The sequence below is a fragment of the Aedes aegypti genome, chromosome 2, assembly GCF_002204515.2.
Source record: "Aedes aegypti strain LVP_AGWG chromosome 2, AaegL5.0 Primary Assembly, whole genome shotgun sequence".
Lineage (NCBI taxonomy): Eukaryota > Metazoa > Arthropoda > Insecta > Diptera > Culicidae > Aedes > Aedes aegypti.
In genome coordinates this window covers 272,475,408-272,500,356 of record NC_035108.1, presented here as the reverse complement: position 1 = coordinate 272,500,356, position 24,949 = coordinate 272,475,408, and the positions used below count along the sequence as shown (strand labels likewise).

Genomic DNA, 24,949 nt, shown 5'->3' with positions numbered 1-24,949 from the left:
GCAGAAGAATATAACTACTGAATACCAAACTAAGGTATTTCATACCAGATAATTTTCAATACTTATAACCTGAATATGGTATGAATGAGGCCTGCATAAGAAGTAAAATACCTGAAATAATACCTTCTGCATATTCTACAAATACCAAGCTGATAATTAGATCAGGTATAATACACGAAGAATTTTCATATAAAAGTGAAATTTTTCAATAGTAGTTCAATACCTCCAGCAGTCCTCAATAGCTATCGTATACCAAAATGAAGTATTTTTAATTGTTTTAAACATTTTTTTCCACTACCATTATAATACCCAAGTGAGGTATTGACAACTGAACAATTCCTAATTATGGTATGATAGCAAAATATGGTATGCATAAGATATTGCGAGTTATTTTACGATACGAAGGTACTCTATGCCCTGGAAAGTGTAGAAAATTTCCAACCCGAAAAGGTACTCGACGGGTGAAATTCGAACCCACAACCCTCAGCTTGGTCTTGCTGAATAGCTGTGGATTTATCGTTACGACAATCTGGGCCCACCTCAACTATTTTGAAATCACGTAAAAAGCCTTTTCAGGGTGTCTACTACCTAGAAAACCTGGAATTCTCAGTGAATTTCAGACACAATCAGGGTTTTTTTTTAATTTGTAATATATGGTAGAATATGATACACAATATCTTTTCAATCAAAAAAAAAAATATATATTAAGCTGCACCGCTATCAAAAGGTTAATTGCGACGTTCAGACTTTTATTGTTTTAGTCATTTTTTATCAACTCGGCATAAAACATGTTAAGATAACGAAGCAGAATTTAAGATTACCATTATTATAATTATGATACATGGTTGAGAACATTCCAAATTGTTTTTTAATTATTTTTACGCCTATTCTACAAAAATAATAAACTACGTAAATAAAGGCCAAAAAATACAACAGGTACGAAAAATAGTACATTTCTCAGGTAAGTAGGAGTCTATTTTTGATGTAAGGTCTCAAAAGTTTCTGTAATCTAAATGGTCTCTAAAGCTACTTTTTGCCTTAATCTACTTGCAGTGAATCCTGGTGAGTGATTCCAAGCAACAGCACCAAAATTTGGTAAATTTTTTAATTCATTTTTTTCTATTGAGCTGAAACTTTGCACAGTTTTCCAGTTCCATCTAAATCGTCATTTTCCGATATCAAATCTTCAAGTTGAGTCACGACTAACTTTTCAAAAGGGTGTATGTGAAAATGGTTCAAAAATATTCAAAAAGCTGCACAGCAAAAACGGTTCGTTCGATTGTTAGACAACTAAAGAAACAAAGTTAGACAACTAAATAAAGATTCCAAAAAAAATACACACAGTAAAAAAAAATTTTTTTTTTGCATTAAAAAACATAATTTTTGACACAAAAACTCAAATATCTCAAAACCCTATCGGAATACCAACGTAATTTTTTGAGGGAAAACGGTCCATTATATTAGCTATCTACCATAAAAATTTGGTGATGGTAAACCAATAAACAAAAAAGTTATGACATTTCAAACAAGTCACAATTTTCACATTTAGTAGAAAAAAAAAATTTTTTTCGGTGTGAATTATTACGGGAACCGCAGTTTGTTGCTGATTTTATTGTTAAGGGCCTTGCGTGAATTAAACAAGTCGTTTTCATGTATTCATTAGTATTATGTATATTATATGTATAAATATTATGTATATGTATAAATATTATATGTATATGTATATATGTATAAATTAAAATGAATTAACAGATTACACGAAAATAATTTTTTTTTTTACCAGGATATTTTTTTTTAGAGTATGATCGATGAGTTTCTAAATGTTATATATAAACTTTAAAAGTTTTGGATTTGGGTATGCGTTATGAGATCATGAAAACATTTTATTAATACTTATTTATTTATTTATTGTTATTCAATTTTTTTACAATATCGAACACTTTTGCATCATTATCAGTACAGTTCGAGTATAGTTTTGCTTTAATTTTTTTTTCTGACAATGGAATGAAACAGTGAAATTTTTGGGTTCCTTGGATCGTTTTCGCGTTATTATATTGCTCGCTGAGCTCTGATGCCGTTAATTCGTACTCTTCAGTAGTAGTAAAACAAAATGATAATTTTGTTAAATCTTCTTCTTTTCTGCGATTCGCCCAATCAAATAGTTCTTTTGCAGTTTTAATTGGATGCTCACGTTCTTTGGCTAAACTTGCTCTTGTGGCCATGCGCTTTATGGTTCCTCCAATAGCATCACAAGGACCTTTGCCATGTGACGTAGCAAAGAAATGCCATTCTGCATCAATTCCGTACTTTGATTTAAATTGACATAGGCTCGAAAAATTCTTACGGTTTTTGTACTGCGATGCTGCTCCATCAGACATGAAATATATCTTTCTGATTTCTTTATCCTTATCAACGCGTAAAAAGTTAATCATTTTGGCAATGAACAAATTTACAGATACTGAGTCGTGTCTTAAATCTTCGGAAATTACAATAAAACTAAAATGTAAAATTTGCGTACTTCCATTGAAATAAATAACGAATGGATGAATTGTAGCTTGTTGTACGTTCCAGTGATGGGACTGCACTTCATCTTGCAATACAAAGCTATAGTTTTCAGAAAAATCACAAATGACTAAAAATTCACCATCTTGTAATGTATTTTTCGTATTTTTTAAAAAGCGGGATTGCTCTGTTTTAATAAAGTCGTGAGGAATTAAACTTTCTAATTTCAAGCAATTTTGAACTCATCAATGGCGTCTTGAATAGACCACGAGCTTGGCAGCATCGACAAAATCAATCATTTTTCTTTCCTTGTCGTGGCTAGATTCGAGAACCTTTCCTTCATATTCATAATTACCTCATCGTAGTCTGTATTTTCCACATCCTCAGGTCCTAATTTGAAGAGATTTCTTCGTACAGCTTCGTTGATTTCACGGTATTTTTTCTCGGGATAATTGACGTAACCCATCTTCGTCCATTTAATCGGAGTCACTTTTATTCCAGCTATCCCTTCGTTGAAGCGTTCGATGTTGACCTTCTGGATGCACTCATATTCTGATTGATTTGTTGAAACAGATGTCGCTGATGGTACCGTGGCAAGACTATCTGCACTTGGTACTTCTGGTAACTCCTCAGTTGTTGTCGGTGCATCTAGTAATTCCTCAGTTGTTGTTGTTTTCGAACTTCCTGCAACCTGATCCAACGATGATGTACAGATTGCCCGTTTGTCAACGTTTAAACGGCAGGACGTACAAATGCGTAAATTTGTATTCAATGTAGACATTGGAGCATAACCAGCCGCTTTCAGTTTATCTATGGTGCTTTCGGTGAGATTTCGTAGCTCTTTCGAACACTTTTTTTCTGCTAACGGCCTGCAACAGTTGAGAAAGCGACTACTCATGTTGCTCGTTAGATTTTAATAAACAAAATCACTTTTAAGTTTTTACTGACTAGTTTGGTGTCGTTTGCTTGACTGAAGAAAAATTTTACAATTAAATCTTTTATAACCATGGTGGTAGTATATTTTTAGCTTTTTCGTGAGTATGTTCATGGTATGTACCTATCATGTTTTTGATGTTGTTGAAGTTACTCGCTTTCTCCCAAATATGATTAACAAAGTCTATTCTCTACCAAGGCGGGTCTATACCCAGATGTAATCAGATTTTAACTTTGTGGAGAAAACCAGCGCCGAGAAAACCGACCTGCTTTACGTATACTAGATCACCTGGGTATAGACCCGCCTTGTTCTCTACGAGGTAAACTTTTTGCAGGTAAACTAGTCGTATACCTGTATAGAAAACTTTTTTTGTAGCTTTTGTCTTCAATATTAGATTTCTTATAGGTTTCTTTTATCAAAAGGTTTCAACACTATTGAGAGAATTTTTCTTCAGTTACGTACAATTAAAAATATGACACTATCAAGACTTTAGATCACAACACTGGATCGCGTCTAACTTTCTAATAGATGCTATAATAGTTATGACTAATTAAATAAAATATCATAAAAACAACTTGTTAACCTCATGTGGTACCCTTAACAAAAAATTCAGCAACAAACTGCGGTCCTAAAAAAAATTAACAATGAAAAAAAAAAATTTCACTTAGTGTCAAATTTGTGAAATATTTGAAATGTCATAACTTTTTTGTTTATTGGCTTACCATCACCAAATTTTTATGGTAGATAGCTAATATAATGGACCGTTTTCCCTCAAAAAATTACGTTGGTATTCCGATAGGGTTTTGAGATATTTGAGTTTTTGTGACAAAAATGATGTTTTTTAATGCAAAAAAAATTTTTTTACTGTGTGTATTTTTTTTGGAATCTTTATTTAGTTGTCTAACTTTGTTTCTTTAGTTGTCTAACAATCGAACGAACCGTTTTTGCTGTGCAGCTTTTTGAATATTTTTGAACCATTTTCACATACACCCTTTTGAAAAGTTAGTCGTGACTCAACTTGAAGATTTGATATCGGAAAATGACGATTTAGATGGAACTGAAAAACTGTGCAAAGTTTCAGATATTTTTGAAATGGTCGATCAGAATCGACTTGCATGCCTCCGTGGAATCCCTCTGGTGCAAAATTCTAGAGGCTATTACACGACTATTCTAAAAGTTCTCAATGGTATTTTTCTCAGATGTGTATATCCTGAGTTTTTTCTTTTATACAAATAATCACGTCGGAACGCTTGAAGCTTTTAACTGTGAAAGAATCATGTTAATCCGCTGACTCGTTCTCAAGTCATTTCGTGGCATACAAACACCATTCCATTTGTATTATATAGATTTCTCGCAATTTTTCTTCAAATTTTTTTTCCAAAGAATCTAAAAAATTGCCTTGACATTTCCGTGGAAACATTCTGTTTATGAATGACTGGAAAAAGCTTTAAGGGGGCAGGATCCGTCATTGATTTCGGTGTCTTCAAAATCAAGACAATTTACAGGAAAATGTGTTCACTGTATTCTATTCTCCAACCGAAACACAGTGAACACATTTTCATCGAAGAATTTTCAATTTTGAACAGAAAAACTGCTTTTGAAGTTTCGATGATTACAATGACGATGCGTTGAACGAAGTCTTTACGTTTTGAAACTGGAAGAATTTTGAATTCTTGAAGATTCTCTAAACAGAAATGTTAAAGAAATTCCTAGGGAAATCAATAGAAGAATCAATGGATAAATTTCTGAAATACTTGGAACTTGCTTCCAAAATGTAACGATCTTTGGAGGGAAATGATCCTTAGAAAAATCCAGACCAGATTAAATTCATGAAGGTATCTAAAACGAAATTCTTGGAATAGTTGCATAGAAGGATCGTCACAAATTACCAAACTTCTAGTAATACGTGAAAGAAATCTACAGCAAAACAAGCAGTTATATTTGTCGTAATGTCACTTGGAAATAAAAAAAAATTAAAAATATTCTTAATGAAACGTCTCACAGTGCGTTGAATGTATGGAGATGCGGGACAAAAATCAAAACTGGAAGATCAAGCCATTTGAGCACCTTGGTATGGAAGAGAAAGTTGTTTCTGCACTACAATTTGCATAAATTACATATACTATACGCATAATCGCAAAAATGTCCCAAACGCAAATTTCATTATGTTCCAAGAAAAACCTTGCAATTTGTATTTTTTTTGCTCATAATGATGTAAGAAGTTATTTGCAAATATGTCTTTTCTGACTCGTAGCTGCAAAAGTGACTTATACGCCTATATGCCAAAAAAAAATCGCATTTTTCCAATTTTTCGGTTTTTAATATAAAATTTGAATAAAATCTTGGAAACTACAATTAAAATATATTATTTTAAGCATAACCTTGCTCTGGTGTAATGTCTGGTTTAATCGAGACCGCATAGCGTTGCAATATTTTCGGATTTTTTATCACAAACAACTCATTTTCATAATTGTGCTGGTTAAGGAGTATTTCTAAAAATAGTAAAAAAACTCGAAGAGTTGCAGGGAGTTACAGCTGTATCTTTCAGACCTCTTAGAAACATGTCTGTGCATGATTAAGGGTGGAACTCGGTGGAACTTTTTTTAAATCGATAATCAAAGTTACATGTTAGTATTTCTTAAGTTTGATTTTATAGCCAACTCAGCGTGCCGATTTCCCATATCCCATATCCAATTATTGTTTCGATAACGCATGGTATCTGTAAACATATGTGGATACTTATTATCGCCGTCTATGGAGCAACGTACTGTGGCGTCTGTTCAAATGAGAAATTAAGCTCTCCTGTAGTGGTTCCTGTAAGGTTTTTTTAAGAATGATTTCTTCGAAGGTACCATCTATGACAAAAATACAAAACGCCCTCAGAGAAATTAATTTCTCTTAATAACGTCCATAAATCTGAATCCTATTTTAAGACAAAGGCTTTTATTTCTTAAGGTCTAATACTCTATTTTTTCATATCTGACATTGAATATTGAAGATCATTTGATAAGCATTCTTGGTTCTCGTGTATCAAAATCACCATTTTTTCTAAGTTGTTTAGACGTTCAGAACGAAAAGATTTTTTTCCCTTTCAGTGAATAATACTTTGAAATTTATCGATAGATTTTTTATTTAAGTGTTTCGAAGCCAAACTCCTATCTTTGAAAATAAATTTTTAGTCATTTGAAATAAAAAAGCGTCTATCATTTATGTATTTTTGAACCAGTAATATTTTTTTGAAACCTGGGAATATCTGGGAATTTCATTTTATAAGGTTCGCAGGCACAAGATGCCTGTCTCTTTACCTTGCGGATACATTACTAAATTAATATTAAAATTAAAATTGTATATTACCCATTATTAAACCCACAATCATTCAAATGTTTTAAAGATTGAAAAGCTCATGATAGTTTTACAAAAAAAACCCTTATAATGGAAAAGCAATGTCACGAAAAACTTAAATTATGTGCGCCGCGACTAAGCGAATATCAAAAGTAAATGTTTTATTAGTCGCAGGGCTGGCATCAACTTGCACAATGCGTGTAAAGAGTAGAATTTAACCACAGCATAAAGAGCAGAGGCGCGCAAAGCGTATTTTCAGAAAGAGACAAACGAGTAGATGACGGAAATCGATGTCCGACGCCATTTTGGAATCTAAGATGGCGACTTCCGGTTTGTGAAAATCACTTCATACCCACGTTCCAAAATTACCCATATTGCATGGATTATGAGTGATTTTCACAAACCTAACGCTGCCATCTTGAAGTCCATAATGATGTCAGATTTCGGTTTCCATCATCTACTCGTCGGTTCCGTTTCAAAAATACATGTATTGTGTGGGTTTCAAACTATTTTCACAGATAAGAAGTCGTCATCGTAAGGGGGGTCCGTAGCCTTGAGGTTACGCTTTCGCTTCATAAGCGGAAGGTCATGGGTTCGATTCCCAGACCCTCAACAAAAAAAAACGTCCAGAAGACGCCGCACGGAGGACCGTGCTTTAGGGAGCACTTCCATCCTCCGTCAGTATCAGATGGTGACTGAGACAAACTGACCCTCTTCGAAGGCAGCTAAGGAGCACGGCAAAAATGAAACATAGCAAAAGCAATGGCTTATGGAAATCGATTGGACTAACAGCAGAGCACTCTCCTACCTGCTCGGTGTGAGAGTAAAAGAGTAGCAGACAGTGAAAGTATATTTAAATATAGATTAGTTGAAAATAGGTCTGTATCGGTAAAGAAGCGACAGATGAACTGATTTTGGCACAGTAGTGGCCACGAGTACAGGGTGCCTTTAAAATAAAACATAGGGAAAAATGAAGTCACCATCTTGGATTCTAAAATGGTGTCGGACATCGATTTCTGTAATCTACTCGTCGGTCCTGGTTCAATTCGTTGACCGCGTTAATTAAAAAAAAAACCCGACGTAAAAACCCTGAGTCAAAATGTTTTTTTTTTATACCAAACAATGTTCTACATAATGATGTTTATGGTCATGAAACGTCGAAAAACACGAAGCGGTTTTTACGTAGATTTTTGAATGACGCGGTTTTTAACGTCGTTTTTTTAAATTAACGCGTTTTTTACAAAAAAAAAAAAATAGCACGCCTCTCTGCCATTAAATTATACCAGGCCTACACTGCCCATAACTGCATATTTGTAACATTCGAGGCTGAAATGTTGTCTAGCCAATATCGCATATTGGGTGAATAGTCAGAAAATAATTCTGATAGAAATTTAATTGCTATTACATTACGAGGCTCATGTATAATCTCAATGTGACTGTTATTCGGTTATAATTACACAGCATAAACTTGTGAATATTAAGCAGCACGCAATTTGGACATCGACGGAAAATTGTGGCAGGTATTTGAAAATAACAAGCGTTAGCCAACAGCTGATGCAAATATGACCATCTGTCATCCAATCAGGGCCCTTCCAACTATATTTCAGTTAAATTCGCTAGAAATTTACATGAATCTGCCACAAAACAAACCTAGCCACGCTCAACAATCACGTGACCGAGAGAACGCACCGCATTGTTGACTGCTCTTTCAATCACTTCTCGATATAACCGCCAACCGTCAAATCGAATCTGTAATACCGTAATCCGGGGTATCATTGATCAGCGGGGTAACATTTATCGGAATGACTCATCTCATAAAAAGTTCGTATCATCATTTATTGATGGAACATTTCCAAATCATGAATGGTGCTTCTCTTTCTCATATTCATAAGCTAATGAAAGTGAAGATTTTTGCGAAAATTGCGTTTACCTAATGCGTAAATTTGTCCACTTTTCGAAACAATGATTTCAAGGTAAGGATGACACTACCGAAGATTCATGTCTCACATAAGTTCTGTAAACGATATGAGCAAGGAAAATGTAATTCTTACTAAAAATGGCATCGCTGAAAACGATACCGTTGTCAAAACTTTCATAAGCATGCTCAATTAGGTAACATAAACGAATTATTGTGAAGAATATAGAATTCCCTTAGGAAATTGCCTACCTTTAGGCGTATTCCGTGATTCGAGGTGGTTTTAATTTTAAAATAACTCAAAAATTAAATGACTTGTAAGCGTTTGGCCTTCATATTCGGCTTCAGGGGTCATGATTTAAGTAAGTAACGACATTTTCAATATAACCGAACGTTGTTTACATAGGTGATCAATGTTACCCCATATCAGCTATATCAAAAAATCACCTATAACATTTTATTAAACATGCTTAAATCTTTCAAAAAAGAAAATGCAGTTTATAGTCACGAGCTATGGGTGGCAGTACTTGTTTTAAAAATATAAAAAGTAAAACATTTGCATTTTCAAACGAAATATTTAAGAAATATTCATTTTACGCAGAACGTGTTCAACTTTCGTCAGCCACTTGCTAAGACGGTGAAACAGCAGAGAGAGCTCGGGCGTGTAGCTATCGCTTCAGAGGTTGCGAGTTCAAATTTCGTTTAGAACTTTTTTTTATATATTCTTCCACTTTGATAGCTCATTATCAAACCAGCAATGTAATTTTAAGATCGCACATAAATATCTATCATATATGATGGAGTCCTTTTGTTACATTCAACTCGTTATAATTTTACAGGTTTCGTTCGTACTGTGTACCAATGTGACAAAACAACTTAGTATTTGTTTCGAATTTTGTAGAACAATCTCACAGATTTCAGTAAGTTAATCGAAAGTATGTATCATTTGATAACTCTCCACGGTATTAACTCCAAATTGTCAAAAATGTCGAATGTGACAAATATGCAGTCATGGGCAGTACACCTTCCCACTTGAACTGCCGTAAATGCAGGGGTATATCCGGTCTACTGTAGAGCCAGTTCTAAATTCAACATCATTTCCTCCTCTTCCCCTCATTGGTCTGCATTCTGACGTGGCAGGCGCTATTGTTGCCTAAAAATAGAAGATCACCAGCACTTATACATTGAGGGTGTCTGTTAAACCCACACATTCTTCCGGTTGGTTCCTTGTGTAAGTGCAGCAGAAATGACGATACTCTAGTAGCGCAACTACGGGCGACCAATCAAGCTCAAGCATTTTTTTACGCAGGATGTCGACCGACGTAAAAAAACCCTTTTAATTTCTTTACTATCAGTAATTAATAATATGTATTTTCTTTTATTTCTTTTCAGCATTATTGACCTTATTGCTAAAAACCAACAGGCAGTTACTGGTTCCACAAGGATAAAAAATCCAATCAAAATAAGAAATCAATCGAACCTGTCGAAAATGAAAATTGCTATCGATCATAAGAAGAAAAAATCTAAGTGTGTAAGTGTATAAAGTGAAACAGTGCTATATGTATCGTCTACGGTGTCAGCATAGTCTTATTAATATATAAAGTAAGGTAAAAGAAAAATAGTGTATTTGTTCTAATGTGAAGATTGAAGCAAGTAATAGAAAATCGTGTTTTGTGTGTAGAAAAAGTACAGCAGAGAAGTTGTAATCACAAAGTTTCGCCAAGTAATTATACCGGGATTTGTTCTACCTTGTGTGAACCTTCTAGCGTCGAACACCAATATCAAGAGGTAAGTGATTTTCGGCGTTAGCCCAAAACACCCGTAATCTCGAAAATCCTCTCTCGCAGCACAAAGTTTCGGTTATTAATCCCAGATAGCGCATTCCAGTGTGGTAAAGGATTCTGGCTTAGTATGGAAAAGGAAAACACAACAAACCCCCTCCCACTGGCGTCAATGGGAGGAACCTTTCAATTTCCCCAAACAGGTTTTATTAATCCCGGGTTGAAGGCAACAGAGGGTACGCTGTCTGATTGCGGCAGTCCAATAGTCTAATAATATAGGAAATGTTATCCAATGCCGGATCATTCCGACGAAAACGTTAAGCAAACAAGTCGACATCACAAACAATTAACGGGAAATGCGATTGATCGGCTCGGTTCGAAGCGAAAACAATCTACATAGCTTTCAAAACTTTCAATCGAACTCGGCGCACTTCGAATTGTCAGCGGGGCCGACCGAAATTTGCCAAATAAACTCAGCAGCAGCAGTAGCAATCAGGGCGCAAAAGCATCTCGAAAGGGGGAGAGGGAAACAATTTTACGCTTCATCAGAGTAATTTTAATCTCGAGCGAAAAGCAGAAAACCGAAAGATGATTTTATCAAGCTTTGCGAAAAGAATGCCAAAGGTTGGGAGAGACTGTCGACCACCCATCCAGGCTCAGATAGGCGATTCAGGGGCAGACTGAGATTTGTTTCATAATTTAATGAAAAAAAACAACAAGTACTTAAAAACATTTGAACACTAGCATTTAGGAGTAGGTATATAATTCCTCTATTAGTAATTTCAAACATTACATTCATATATTATATCAAGGTGCTCTGTGTTTAAAATAAATAACAATTTAATTCGACATTTGATTGTACATTAGCTAGAAACTTCATTAAGATTTTTATCCAGATTTAAAATTGGTACGACCTTGGAATTTTTCCATTTGTCAGGAAAATATGCCAACTGAAAACATTTGTTAAATATATCAACCAAGAATGATAAACTACTGTCCGGAAGTTTCTTCATGTGAACAATTCGATCATCGCCAGGGGTTTGAATGGTTTTCATTTCATAATAACAGTTCTCACTTCTACTAAATCAGTCTCCAAGGAATTTTCGAAACGTTCTTTAGATTGAGCATGATTTCGAAATCCTGTGTAACTTGATTTTCAATTGAATTAGTGAATCCTAACTTAAAATTGTGCGCGCTTTCAAACAGCATAGCAAGTTGTTCACCTTTTTTGCAATTAGTTATAATTTGTTTTCCTCTTTCAATGCCGGAATCGGCTACTGAAGTTTTTGAAATTGCTTTCTCCTCACGTTTTAGGATGGATCAAAAGTTTTAAATCATCGTCTAGAATCGCGGGTTCGAATTTTACTTCACATTTTGGCATTGAAATGCCCCTTGCTTCAACAATGGAGTTTGTTAAAGTTTCTAGAGCAAAGTCAATATCAAGTTTAGTTTGCAAAGAAATGTTATCATCAAGATTACTATAGAAGTATGTTTCATTCGTAGGTATTCCAGTCGGCTCGAGTATAATGGGAATATATTGAGAACCCCTTCATGGGATATTTGAAATGTAACAGGGACATGATCATAATCAAAATCATCATGAGCAACCAGCTGATTATAAAGGTTACTAGAGTCGGATAAGACCAAATGAATCGGGGTTTCTAGAAGAGGAAAAACACGTAAAGCTAATTGAATTGAGAAATATCCTAATACCACATTTCTTCGGAAATATATCTGGAAATTCATCAACAAAGTCCTCCTACAGAAATCTCCAGGAGTTTTGCCAGGAATTCCATCAAAGTTCCTCCGATGTGTCTAACAGGACTTCCACCAGGAATTCCTCCTTGGGTCTCCAGGAATTTCTCACAAGAACTCTTGTAGAGTTTTTTTTTTGCTTCGACGATTTGCTTTTCTGCTTCCTCCGGAGATTATTCCAAGGAATTTCCCAGTGTTATCTCCAAAAATTTCTCCGGAGATTTTTATCAAAGATTTCCCCCAAGAACTCCTCCGGGGATTTCGTCCAAGAGTTCCTCAAGGGATTTTCAATAGTAATTCTTTCGAGCAATCCGTTCAGAAATTCTTCCGGGGATTTCCCCCAGGGATTATTCCGGAGATTTCCTCCAGATTTCCCAGTTGAGATTTCGTCTAGGAATTCCTCCGATAATTATCTCCAGGATTTCCTCCACAGATTCCTCTGGAGGTTTCAAGAATTCATCCCCAAGAAATCGTCCGGGTATTTTCGCCGGAAATTCCTCAGGAGGAGCATTTTTTTCGGGGCTATCGTCCAGGGCTTTCTCTGGGGATTTCATTCAGGAATTTTTTCGGGGATTCCATTAAGATATTCCTTCGGGTATCTTCTCCAAAAATTTCCTTGAGGGGTTTTCAGATAATTTATCCGCAGATTTCCTCCAGGAATTCCTCTGGGTATTTGCACTATGAATTACTCGGGAGATGTCTTCAGAATTTCTTCGTATTTTCTCTTTCGGGGATTTCCTCCGGGGATTTAATTGAAAAATTCCTTCGGTAAAATTTTCAGAGAATTCATCTGGAGTTTTCCTTCAGGAATTTCTCTGGAATTTACACCAGGAATTACTCCGGAGATTTCAACAATTCCTCCAGGAAAATCCTCAAGCACTTCTCCGGGGATTTTCACCAGGAATTCCTCAGGGGAATTCCAATAGCAGTTCCTCCGGAGATTTTAGGGATTTCTTTGGAGATTTCCTTTCAGAACTCCTCCGGAAATTTTCTCCAGGAATACCGTTTTGATTCATATTACGGACACTTAAGGCCTCAGTGAAGTATAACCCAGCTTGGACCATACAAAACAAATCATTCTGTATGATTTTTTAGCGTTATCGAGCGTCGGAAGCCCTTAATTTTCGGATGGTGGGTAAAAAATACGCGTCCGCAACTTGAATAATTTTAAATAAATCAAAACGTGTGGCCTTTTCATGATTCTTATTCCGGGCGCTCCCTCACTTTTGCCTCATATTCCGGACGCTTTGATTCGAATTACGGACAGCTCATGATAATCATTAATGGAACAATCAAATCATCAATTGAAATCGTTCAACCACTTAAGAAACGTCTAAGGTAGTTGCTCATTATAAATTTGCAATGATATTTATGGAAAAAAAACCCTAAAAAAACGAGCCTTGAAAATGAGAACTTTTGGACGGCGAAAATTGAAACATTTCGTTTGAAATGTTTCCCATACAAACGAGAGTGTCCGGAATTTGAAGCTGTCCGTAATATGAATCAAAACGGTACCTTACAAATTTTCAAAGCCAGTTTGAAGCAAATTTACTTGCTAAACAGTGCATTGAAAAGGCATATAGAAAGCAATGAAAGTGTATTCAACAGAAACACGCCTATGAATGATGATAGTAACTCCACCACATGATCCATCCAGTCGATCATTACGGTGAACAAAAATGTTTAATTATCTTTTCAGTTTGGACCAGGTTTAAAATAGCTGTAAGAAATAACTGCATAATGTACATTATTATCTGGCAAAATTTTAACAACACGTCCCCTTTTTACCATACAGAGAACGAGCATCCTAAGTTGAAATATCCAATTTGTTGTATCCATTTTCGAAACGTGATAGTAAATTAAAGATTGCGAGAGATGAGAGTATCTCTCATTATTACATAGGACCTTTATTAATGTTCATCGAGAATCATTTGATTTGTTCCACTATGACTGCCGATTATCGATGTAGACAAATATATACATATACCAGATAGATATAAACCGCCGCAGACAGGATTAGAAGCTGGGAAATAAAAGCGAAAAGATCTGCAGCTCTCGTTGTCAGACCAGGTATATGGCACTGGAATTACTTAAACTTTTCCCTTTTCCTTTTCTCAATTGAATCTGATGGTGAGCTCAGGTGAATACAGGAATAAAAACTGTGGATTGCCACTGTCGTGGTTTTCCGATTAGATAAATGTAACACAATTATAACAAAAATTTAGGTTCAATGCTCAAAATACGAATTAAAAAACAACGTGTCATAATATTGAACATATTAACAATGACAATATTCCATTGTTAGTCCCTTGAACTATATTTACTATGTTATCGATGTGGCTATCACCTTTTGTTTGAAAAATAGATCTGAGTGCATACATTTGCACTTGCTACATTCTACCAGCTATGCACAAATGGTTAACTCTGTTTGAAGAATAATACAGTAAAAACATCTTTTTCCGTTGCCATTCTCCTTTATTTTCTGAAATATTAAACTGAAATACTATTTTTATTAACATCCCCTTCTACTCGAATTCGACTCAGTCCTAATCCTCAGCACAAATCTTGCAAAAAATGTCTCTGAATCAACATTATACTGCCACTGATAGTATCGTCTTCGTCGACGGTAGCGCGCTGCTTCGCCATGCTCTTTGCCGGTGATAATGGAAATGATGATGATGATAAAAATGGCAGGCACCAGTTGCACAGTTTTTCTTTACTTTCTGTGGGAACGACAACCATGAAGCCTGCTGCACGATGAAGCTTGGCTCGTTTTCACTACGTACCTTGGAGTGTTTCCGAAGCTTGTGCTTTCTGGCGATGCTTTCATATAAAAATAAAACTAAATATGGTCTCAGTTGGGAATTACCGCAAGGATTGCTTGGTCGAATCTTTACTGCTGCTTGAAAGAGAAAAGAAGAGGGCCATTTGACTATTTTGATTTTCCAAATGGGAGAATATTTTCAGACAATAGGTTGCACAATATAGACTAAAATACTTTGTTTCAATATTACCATATATTGAAGCTGGTAGTGGGTTGTTCATATTTTAAGGCTGTCACTATAAAGTCTCCTTTTTGAAGGCATTTTTTACTAAAGCCATTTTTTACTTCAATATTTTCAACTGGTATGAGCAAAAATTTACAGAGAGTTAACCATTTTTCTTCAAGTTAAACTAAGGTCAAGGTTAGGTCATCCCCGTAACAACTTCATGTCAGCATAAAAATATTAATTACAGATGTTCTTGTAAAAAAGCTACAGAGTTCTCAAACTTATGATGGTTTCTAACGAAGTTATTGTTAGTGTGGGAGCTTAAGAGCTTGAGCTTGATTGGACGCCCGTGATTGCTACTCTAGTATCTCCAGATCAGCTGGACCTACGTAAGGAATCAACCAGATGACTGCTTGGGACTAACAGCTGGTTATCTTCTATTTTTAGGCAACAATGGCACCTGCCACGTCAGAATACAGATCAATAAGGGGAAGGGGGAGGAATTGATGCTGCATTTTGAAACTGGACCACTGTAAGGTTATTTCATGGCAAAGATACTTGTTTGTGGTTAGCCTATTTAGGAGTCCGTCTCCGGTTGTAGCGAATGCTATGAACAAATAGTTTTTTAAGTGTGCTAGATAAAGAGTGGAAAATAGAAGCAATTGAAAAATACAACTACTAAGTACGAAAAAAGGAAGGGCTTGGGATTGAACTCATGACCTTCTGCTTATGAAGCAGAAGCGGTAGCCATTACACCACCAAGCCCGTCTCGAAGTTATTTTATTGTTATTATGGGAGCGTCGACTAAGTACGTCATCTATTGTCGAAAAATTCCTTTTTGCAATAGGCATTCTAATCATTTTAACGCTAATAGTTATTCATAAGACACGTTATACTTATCAAACGGATGAAGAACGGCATTTCACGAAATCTTTAACGAGGACTATTATACGGTTCTGAAAAAAATGCGGAACATGAAGATTAGTAGGATGCTCTATCTATCTTCTGTCTATCTATCTATGGGGTCATTCAAATATGACGTCCAACATTTGGGGGAGGAGGGGGGTGTCTATGGATGTGTGACAGTGCATATATTAGGTATTGGAAAAAGCGTGACAGAGGGGGGAGGGGGGTCTAGAAATCCAAAAAAAACGATGGACGTCATATTTGAATCGTTTCTATCTTCTGTTTCTTCTATAAAAATAAAAATCGATTGGTGTTTGTATGGGTTGGTAAATGGCTGGGCATGGCGTACCATTAAATATGAACAAAATGGAATAAAATAGACCCCTCTGTGCGGTCCTTAGCCTCTTGCCCAGCAACTCCTATCCTTACCTCCTCGCGGCCGGGGTACGAGTAATCTTAGGGAAGACTGGGTAACCAACCCCCGGTGGGAACTTTGGTCGTATGCTGACAGGGAGGGGGGGTTTGCTTTTGCTCTTGCTTCTGCAAACCTTGAGCGTCTGTACTCCATGTAAGGAGCGGCTCACAACAGCATCTGCTCCCCATGTCAGGGGCGGCTGATCATCATCCGAGTGCCAGAGAAGGACTCTAAGCTAAACTGCGCACTATGGTCCTCCGAACATTTAGGGGGAATGGTCCTCCGGAAATCTAGGGAATTGGTGTCAGGCTCTGCAAGCCAGCCGTAAAAAATCAAGCAACGAATAATCAACGAGAGAATACGAACCGGGACAATTTGCGAAGACCACAGCGACGTAAAGGGACTAGCGATTGGAAGCTCGGTACGTGGAACTGTAAATCTCTCAACTTCATCTCTCTCTAATAAACGTGCACAGCCCTCACTCCGGAAGCACTGATGATGATAAAGACGCTTTTTACGCGCAGCTCAAACGCGAGTACGACAGCTGCCCAAGCCATGACGTCAAAATCATCATAGGAGATTTAAATTTAAAGGAGGTTGGCCATGAGGAGGAGTTCAGACCGACTATTGCAAAGTTCAGCGCCCACCGGCTGACGAACAAAAACGGCTTACGACTAATTGATTTCGCCGCCTCCAAGAATATGGCCATTCGTAGCACCTACTTCCAGCACAGCCTTCTATACCAATATACCTGGAGATCACCACAGCAGACAGAATCACAAATCGACCATCTGATTGATGGACGGCACTTCTCCGACATTATCAACGTCATGACCTATCGTAGCGCTAACATCGACTCTGACCACTATCTGGTGATGGTCAAACTGCGCCCAAAACTCTCCATCGTTAACAACGTACGGTATCGTCGGCCGCTCCGGTATGACCTAGAGCGGCTTAAGCAACCGGATGTCGCAGCTGCATACGCGCAGCACCTCGAGGCTGCATTACCGGAATAGAATGAGCTGGATGAAGCCCCTCTTGAGGACTGCTGGAGAACAGTGAAAGCAGTCATCAACGATGCAGCTGAAAGCAACGTCGGGTACGTGGGACGGAGTCGACGGAACGATTGGTTCGACGAGGAATGTAGGCAGATTCTGGAGGAGGAGAATGCAGCGCGGGCGGTCATACTGCAGCAAGGGACCCGGCAGTATGTGGAACGTTATAGACGGAAACGGCAACAGCAGTCCCGCCTCTTTCAGGAGAAAAAACGCCGCCTGGAGGAGACGGAGTGCGAGGAGATGGAACAGCAGTGCCGGTCTCAAGAAACGCGTAAGTTCTATCAGAAGCTCAACGCATCCCGCAACGGCTTTGTGCCACGAGCCGAAATGTGCAGGCATAAGGATGGGAGCATTTTGACGGACGAGCGTGAGGTGATCGAAAGATGAAAGCAGCACTTCGACGAACATCTGAATGGCGTTGAGAGCACAGGCAATGAAGGTCGGGACAACGGAGGAAATGCCTTCGTCGGTACTGCGGAGAATGGAAACCAACCAGCCCCCACTTTGAGGGAGGTTAAGGATGCCATTCACCAGCTCAAGAACAATAAAGCTGCTGGTAAGGATGGTATCGGAGCTGAACTCATAAAGATGGGCCCGGAGAGGCTGGCCATTTGTCTGCACCGGCTGATAGGCACAATATGGGAAACAGAACAGCTACCGGAGGAGTGGAAGGAAGGGGTAATCTGCCCCATCTACAAGAAAGGCGACAAGTTAGCTTGTGAGAACTTTCGAGCGATCACCATTCTAAATGCGGCCTACAAAGTATTATCCCGATCATCTTCCGTCGTCTGTCACCTGTAGTAAACGAGTTCGTGGGAAGTTATCAAGCCGGCATCGTTGACGGCCGATCGACAACGGACCAGATCTTTACTGTACGGCAAATCCTCCAAAAATGTCGTAAATACCAGGTCCCAACGCATCACCTTTTCATCGATTTCAAGACGGCATACGACAGTATCGACTGCGTAGAGCTATGGAAAATCATGGACGAGAACAGCTTTCCCGGGAAGCTCACGAGACTGATAAGAGCGACGATGGAAGGTGTGCAAAATTGTGTGAAGGTTTCAGGCGAACACTCCAGTTCGTTTGGATACCACCGGGGACTACGACAAGGTGATGGACTTTCGTGCGTGTTGTTCAATAATGCGCTAGAAGATGTTATGCGGAGAGCCGGACTCAACAGCTGGAGTACGATTTTTACGAGATCCAGTCAATTTGTTTGCTTCGCGGATGATATGGACATCGTCGGCCGAACATTTAAAAAGGTGGTAGATCTGTACACCCGCCTGAAACGCGAGGCAGCAAAAGTTGGACTGGTGGTGAATGCGACCAAGACAAAGAACATGCTAGCTGGTGGGGCCGAGCGCGACAGGGCTTGCCTAGGTAGCTGTATTACGATAGACGGGGATACGTTTGAGGTGGTCGACGAGTTCGTCTACCTTGGATCCTTGCTGACTGCTGACAATAACGTTAGCCGTGAAATACGGAGGCGCATCATCAGTGGAAGTCGAGCCTACTATGGCCTCCAGAAGAAGCTGCGGTCAAAAAAGATTCACGCCCGCACCAAATGTACAATGTACAAAACGCTCATAAGGCCGGTAGTCCTCTACGGGCATGAAACGTGGACGATGCTCGAGGAGGACCTGCAAGCACTTGGAGTCTTTGAACATCGGGTACTTAGGACGATCTTCGGCGGTGTACAGGAGAACGGTGTGTGGCGGCGATGGATGAATCACGAGCTCGCCCAACTCTACGGCGAACCCAGTATCCAGAAGGTGGCCAAAAAAAAAATCTCCATCAAATATGTGCTCTTCAGTCGTTTTCTAAAGCTAAGCTGTCTGGGCAAAGCTAAAAAAAAATCGTGTGTCCTGTTTAGAAGCTACGCCCTTTTGTTTAAGTCCACAAATTCAAAGGAAATCTGGGTTATTTAAACGGATTTTCATTGGCCGTGATTATCATATGAAATAAACCTTCAAAATTTGATTCAAATTTGGTGTTATTAGCTATATGTAACCTCTTGGCGAAGTTTTGAATGAGAAGATTGTCGAAATTTTGAGTTACGCCCTTTTTGAAGCGTAATTATTAAAATTACTAATTTAAAATAGAATTTTGTATTGTTATTATTAGTCATAAAATATTCTTATTACCCAACCCGGCTATTCTGGCTAACTTTGTACTTAAACCTCAATTGATGATTAACGTACTATTGTCCAAACTACGGCACTCTAGACCACTATCAATACTATTGTGATCATTTGTAACATACATTACAATATTTTGATTTTTCACAAATCTATAATTTTACCTGTGGACAGTCTTTTCGATCTCACAAACACGTAAAAGTCCTGGATAAATAAAATAGTGAAAGAATCTAAATCAATCAACCCATTCTCAAGCCAACTCTTGAGTTACGTTTAAGGAAAGTAGGATATATTCAGTATTGTTTGGATTCATTGATATTGAAATCATAGCACTTGCAGAGCTTATTTTTACATGGTTTTCTTTAAAATTAATACTCAAATCAAATCTCTCTTGGAAAGATTCTACCCCATAACCCCAAATTTCATTTCCTCGAATGTCTTCAACCCGAGAGTCATCAACCTGAACGCATCATTATGCTGAATGCTATTGTCCATAATTTATGATTACCTTGAATGACATTGCCCCGTTATAATGGAATGCGAACATAGGCCATTTCAGGAACTGAAACTCAAAGTTATGGTCCTCAGGTTCAAGGTATTCGGGGTAATGGAATTTAGAGGGGTATAACTAAAAAAAGTCCTAACTTCCAGTTTTTGTTACCAGAAAATCTTAAATTGCTCTGTGGCCGTGTTGGTTACCTGCTAATCTATCTACCATGACAGGGTTTGAATCCTACACAAAATGATGATTAATCTGTAAATTACCTTTTTTTATCGTAAACTGTGACTGTGAAGTTAAGACTCACCAGCTGCTATGATCAGTGAAGACCAGGCGTTGCAGAATTCGCTCTCATTTGAGAATGAAGCACGATCAAAGCAAGCAAAGAAAAACATCCCATCTGTTGCGGTCCACGATCGTCATTGCACAGTGGTCCAGGAATCAGTTTTACGCGGAAAGATGCATTTTGAGCTTTAGAATGAAACATTAGACAAAAACGGTCTTCTACAAAGTTGTTTGTATTAGTTAAGCCCTTTGTTTGGTTTTATTGAAAATTAGGGTGGACCACATTTTCATAGAAATTGTGTAACTAACTTTCTTATTTGTAGAAATTATATTATACATGCTTCAGCAAAGTTATAGACCATTCAATTTCAAGCAACTTTGCCAAAAAAAGTTTTTTTGTATCTCTTAAATTGATCGATTTAGAGCTTTTTTCCTACGGTGACATAGGGTGGTCCGAACAAAACTGGTTTTCTGGCTCTAGAGTTTTCAATTCAAATTTCTCATCAAAGTAGTCTATGAAACACTTTTAGAGCTTTAAAAAATGCGTAATTTGGTGAGTGAAGAAACTCGCTATCTCCTTTCGTTTAGGAGTTATTGTTGTTTTTCTCTCAAAAACATGCCTACTTTGATTGTGAACATCTCTGATTAGGGCAAACATAAAAAATATCTTTTGACGGCGTTCAAAAGACAAAATAAAATTGTATATTATATCAAAAAATTACAGATGTGTTATTTTTGTAACTCTAATAAAATGCCTTGAAAAACAAAGGTTTTTAAGCAGAAAAACTTCAATAACTTTTGAACTAAAATAGATATCATCAATATTTTTGCATGGAAATTTGCGTTTTGTTAAGTTCTTAAAGTCGTTCATAGACTGCTTTGACGAGAAATCTGAAATAAGAAAGATAGGGCTCTAAAACTATTTTGAAGATTTTCATGGTATGTATTTCTTTATTATTTTACATTTTGAGCATGAAAATGAAATTTTAGATAAAAATGATCTTCTACAAAATTGTTTCTAAAAATGTTAGCTTTCATACTGTGTCATTTGAAACTAGGGTGGTCCACAATATCACAAATATCATATAATCAACTTTTTTATTTGCAAAAATATTGGTATGTGCTCTTAGGCAAAGCGGTAGAACTTGAAATTTTGATCAACTTTGCCTAAAAAAGTTTTTCTGTAGCTCAAAATTTGACCAATCTAGAGCATTTTTTCCTAATCATCGCAGGGTGGTCCAACAAAAATAAGTTTTTTAACTCTAGTTTTTTTAATATTATTTTCTCGTCAAAGTCGTCTATGAATGACTTTTAGAACTTGACAAAACGCAAATTTTCATGCAAAAAGATTGTTGATATCTATTTTAGTTCAAAAGTTATTAAAGTTTTTGTGATAAAAAATATTTGATTTTCAAGACGTTTTATTAGAGTTACAAAAATAACACATCTGTAAATTTTTGACATAATATACAATTATATTTTGTCTTTTGAATGCCGTCAAAAGATATTTTTTATGTTTGCCCCAATCAGATATATTTACAATCAAAGTTGGCATGTTTTTGGAAGAAAAACAACAATAACTCCTAAACGGAAGGAGATAGCGAGTTTCTTCACTCACCAAATTACGCATTTTTTAAAGCTCTAAAAGTGTTTCATAGACTACTTTGATGAGAAACTTGAATTGAAAACTCTAGAGCCAGAAAACCAGTTTTGTTCGGACCACCCTATGTCACCGTAGGAAAAAAGCTCTAAATCGGTCAATTTAAGAGATACAAAAAAACTTTTTTTGGCAAAGTTGCTTGAAATTGAATGGTCTACAACTTTGCTGAAGCATGTATAATATAATTTCTACAAATACGAAAGTTAGTTACACAATTTCTATGAAAATGTGGTCCACCCTAATTTTCAATAAAACCAAACAAAGGGCTTAACTAATACAAACAACTTTGTAGAAGACCGTTTTTGTCTAATGTTTCATTCTAAAGCTCAAAATGCATCTTTCCGCGTAAAACTGATTCCTGGACCATAGTGCATTGTATCGCAAGGTGTAACAAGTCTGATAAATGGAAGCAGCGAGCGAGAGCCCCAACGAGAGAGCGATGATAAAATCCATTTTTCTCGCTTGTTTACCGTTGGGGGTAGGTGTTTTTCTTTACTGGCACGATAAACAATCCACGAACTTCCAATAACAACAGTGTCCCCCAGGCTTGGAGCATGTTTAGAGGGGTTTTATCATGCACTACTATCCCCCCAATCTGATCAAACTTGTAGCAGTATACGATAAACAGTCTCTCATAATGTGCAGCATGTTATGGTAGTTACAGAGAGCGATACGTGAGAGATTCTCTCAATTTTCTCAGGATTCAATCCCTGGTGAAGACAAATGAAAATAAATCATACTTTGCTAAACAAACTTTTCGTAGGTGACAAAGACAAATATTTAAAATAAAGCTCTGTAAGTGCTACGATTTCAAATTCCAATTAACAAAATAATAACGGATGATATAAACTTTGCATAATTTTTCCATTATGTATCGCTGCATTCTACATTGTTAAATTCATTTTATTCCATACAACCCATAACCAAGTCCGAAATATTCTTTGACGCCCACTTACGCTTCGATATACAACATGAATTGCATGTTAAATAATCTGAATCGTAAGTTCATCGTTTCACACAAACTATCCAGAATATTGTTGTATAAAAACTAATTTGGTTACTTGATGAAATTGGCTCCGTAATACCTTTTAGTACTTGAGCCTATGCAAAATCAGTTAATTGTGAAAGACTTTTGCGGCATGTAAGTGTATGATTATCACGGCCAATACAAATACGTTTAAATATCTCAAATCAGACATGAAGTTTAGTTATACAAAACGACTGGTGAGCACAGATTTGATGGAGATTTTTTTCTGATAATAACAAACAGGGAAGCACCGCACAGTGGTTCCATTTGTTCTACGAAGCGGTCATAAATCATTTTACTCAATATCTGATGGCAAATACCATCAGAAATTGCCAAATTAATTATTTTTGACTGTTAAAACTCCATCGAGGTTGATGTCGTTATGCTATATAATTTAACATTTGTGCATAAAACCGACTTTGCAATTATCTCTCTTCCCGTGTCTAAGATTAACGATAGTATTTAATATTTTTGTTAATAAGTACTATAAAATCTATACATTGAAAGCAATATAGGGAAGATGTACCGGTATTCGCCATGTACCAGTTATTCGCCACCTCAGATTATATACCGTTTCACGACACATATGGTTGCCAATTGTTTAGTGTTCGCTAAATTGCTTCAAGATGATACGGAAACATTCTTGGAAACCGCAAAATTATCTCAGAAAATAATGGAAAAAAATCATTTTCTTTAAAATTTTTGCTCCTTTGCTCCTATTTTTCGCCATCTGTTCCTGATTCGCCACCCTCCATAAGAAATCAACGTAAGTGGCGAATTCAGGAATCGAAATTAAAATCGTGGCGAATACTGGTGCAAGTGGTCCAGTATTCGCCACCACCATTTTTAGTACAAAAACAAAGTTTCTGATTAGATTTATATTTTCCCTGCTGAGCATGGATTGAAATCTTTCGTTTGATGTATTGACAGTAACCAAAGGTCGTTTGATTTATACATAAACAATATTTTTCCTTAGGGTGGCCAAAACTGGTACACCTACCCTATCAGGATTGTTGTTGTCCAACTTGAGAAGATTTCCCGCTCAGAGTTGCTTTACATGCTCATAAGTCTACTTTTGGTAAGTGGATCAAAAATCTAATGAAATGGGGGGAAACTCTTCTTAATTGTAATCAATACCAATTGTAATTCGGTGACCTATTTTTTGAAAACCAGCTGTTATAAGTAACATACATATATTGTCGCGATAAAATGGCCACAAAAATCGTATATTTCTTGTTTAACGGCATATTTTGACGCAATTTATTCTTAAGATGAAGATTAGGCAGTCCCTTATTTTTCGAAAATGCGAAATGTTATAAGTTCGCCATTGTAAAGTGCTCGTTTTGGTAAGAACAAAATCAGGTAAAAATTTGAAGTTCGTACGTGAACGCTAAGTGGTCCCCCAACGGCCCTAAAGTTATTAGGCGTAGATGACCCCGTGCGCAAAATCGAGCTCGCTGCTATATTGCACGCAGCATGACTATGCAAAGCCACCAGTAACAAATTGTCCTGCGCGCGTTGATAATCAGTCTAGAAGTTTGTTTTCTTTGGGATGATTCAAATATTACGTAACGCAAAATTTGCCAATTTTAGACCCTCTCCCTCCCCCACAAAACAGCTTTTGTATGAACAAATTATATTTTTTTATATGAACCGTAACACTATGTTGCGTTACGTAATATTTGAACGATTCCTTTGTAGTTATGAATTTTATGTCAGCGTGCAGTGTTATGAAGATA

General features: G+C 37.0%; 1 protein-coding gene across 1 annotated transcript in view; it reads left to right on the top strand.

The window, feature by feature from the left end:
- Positions 1 to 24,949, top strand: part of LOC5569675 (insulin receptor substrate 1-B) — a 665,066-nt gene that overhangs the window by 37,575 nt on the left and 602,542 nt on the right. Inside the window, exon 2 of the mRNA XM_021845092.1 lies at positions 10,086 to 10,481. The gene's annotated coding sequence lies outside the window, so the exon portion shown is untranslated. The remainder of the gene's footprint in view (positions 1 to 10,085; positions 10,482 to 24,949) is intronic.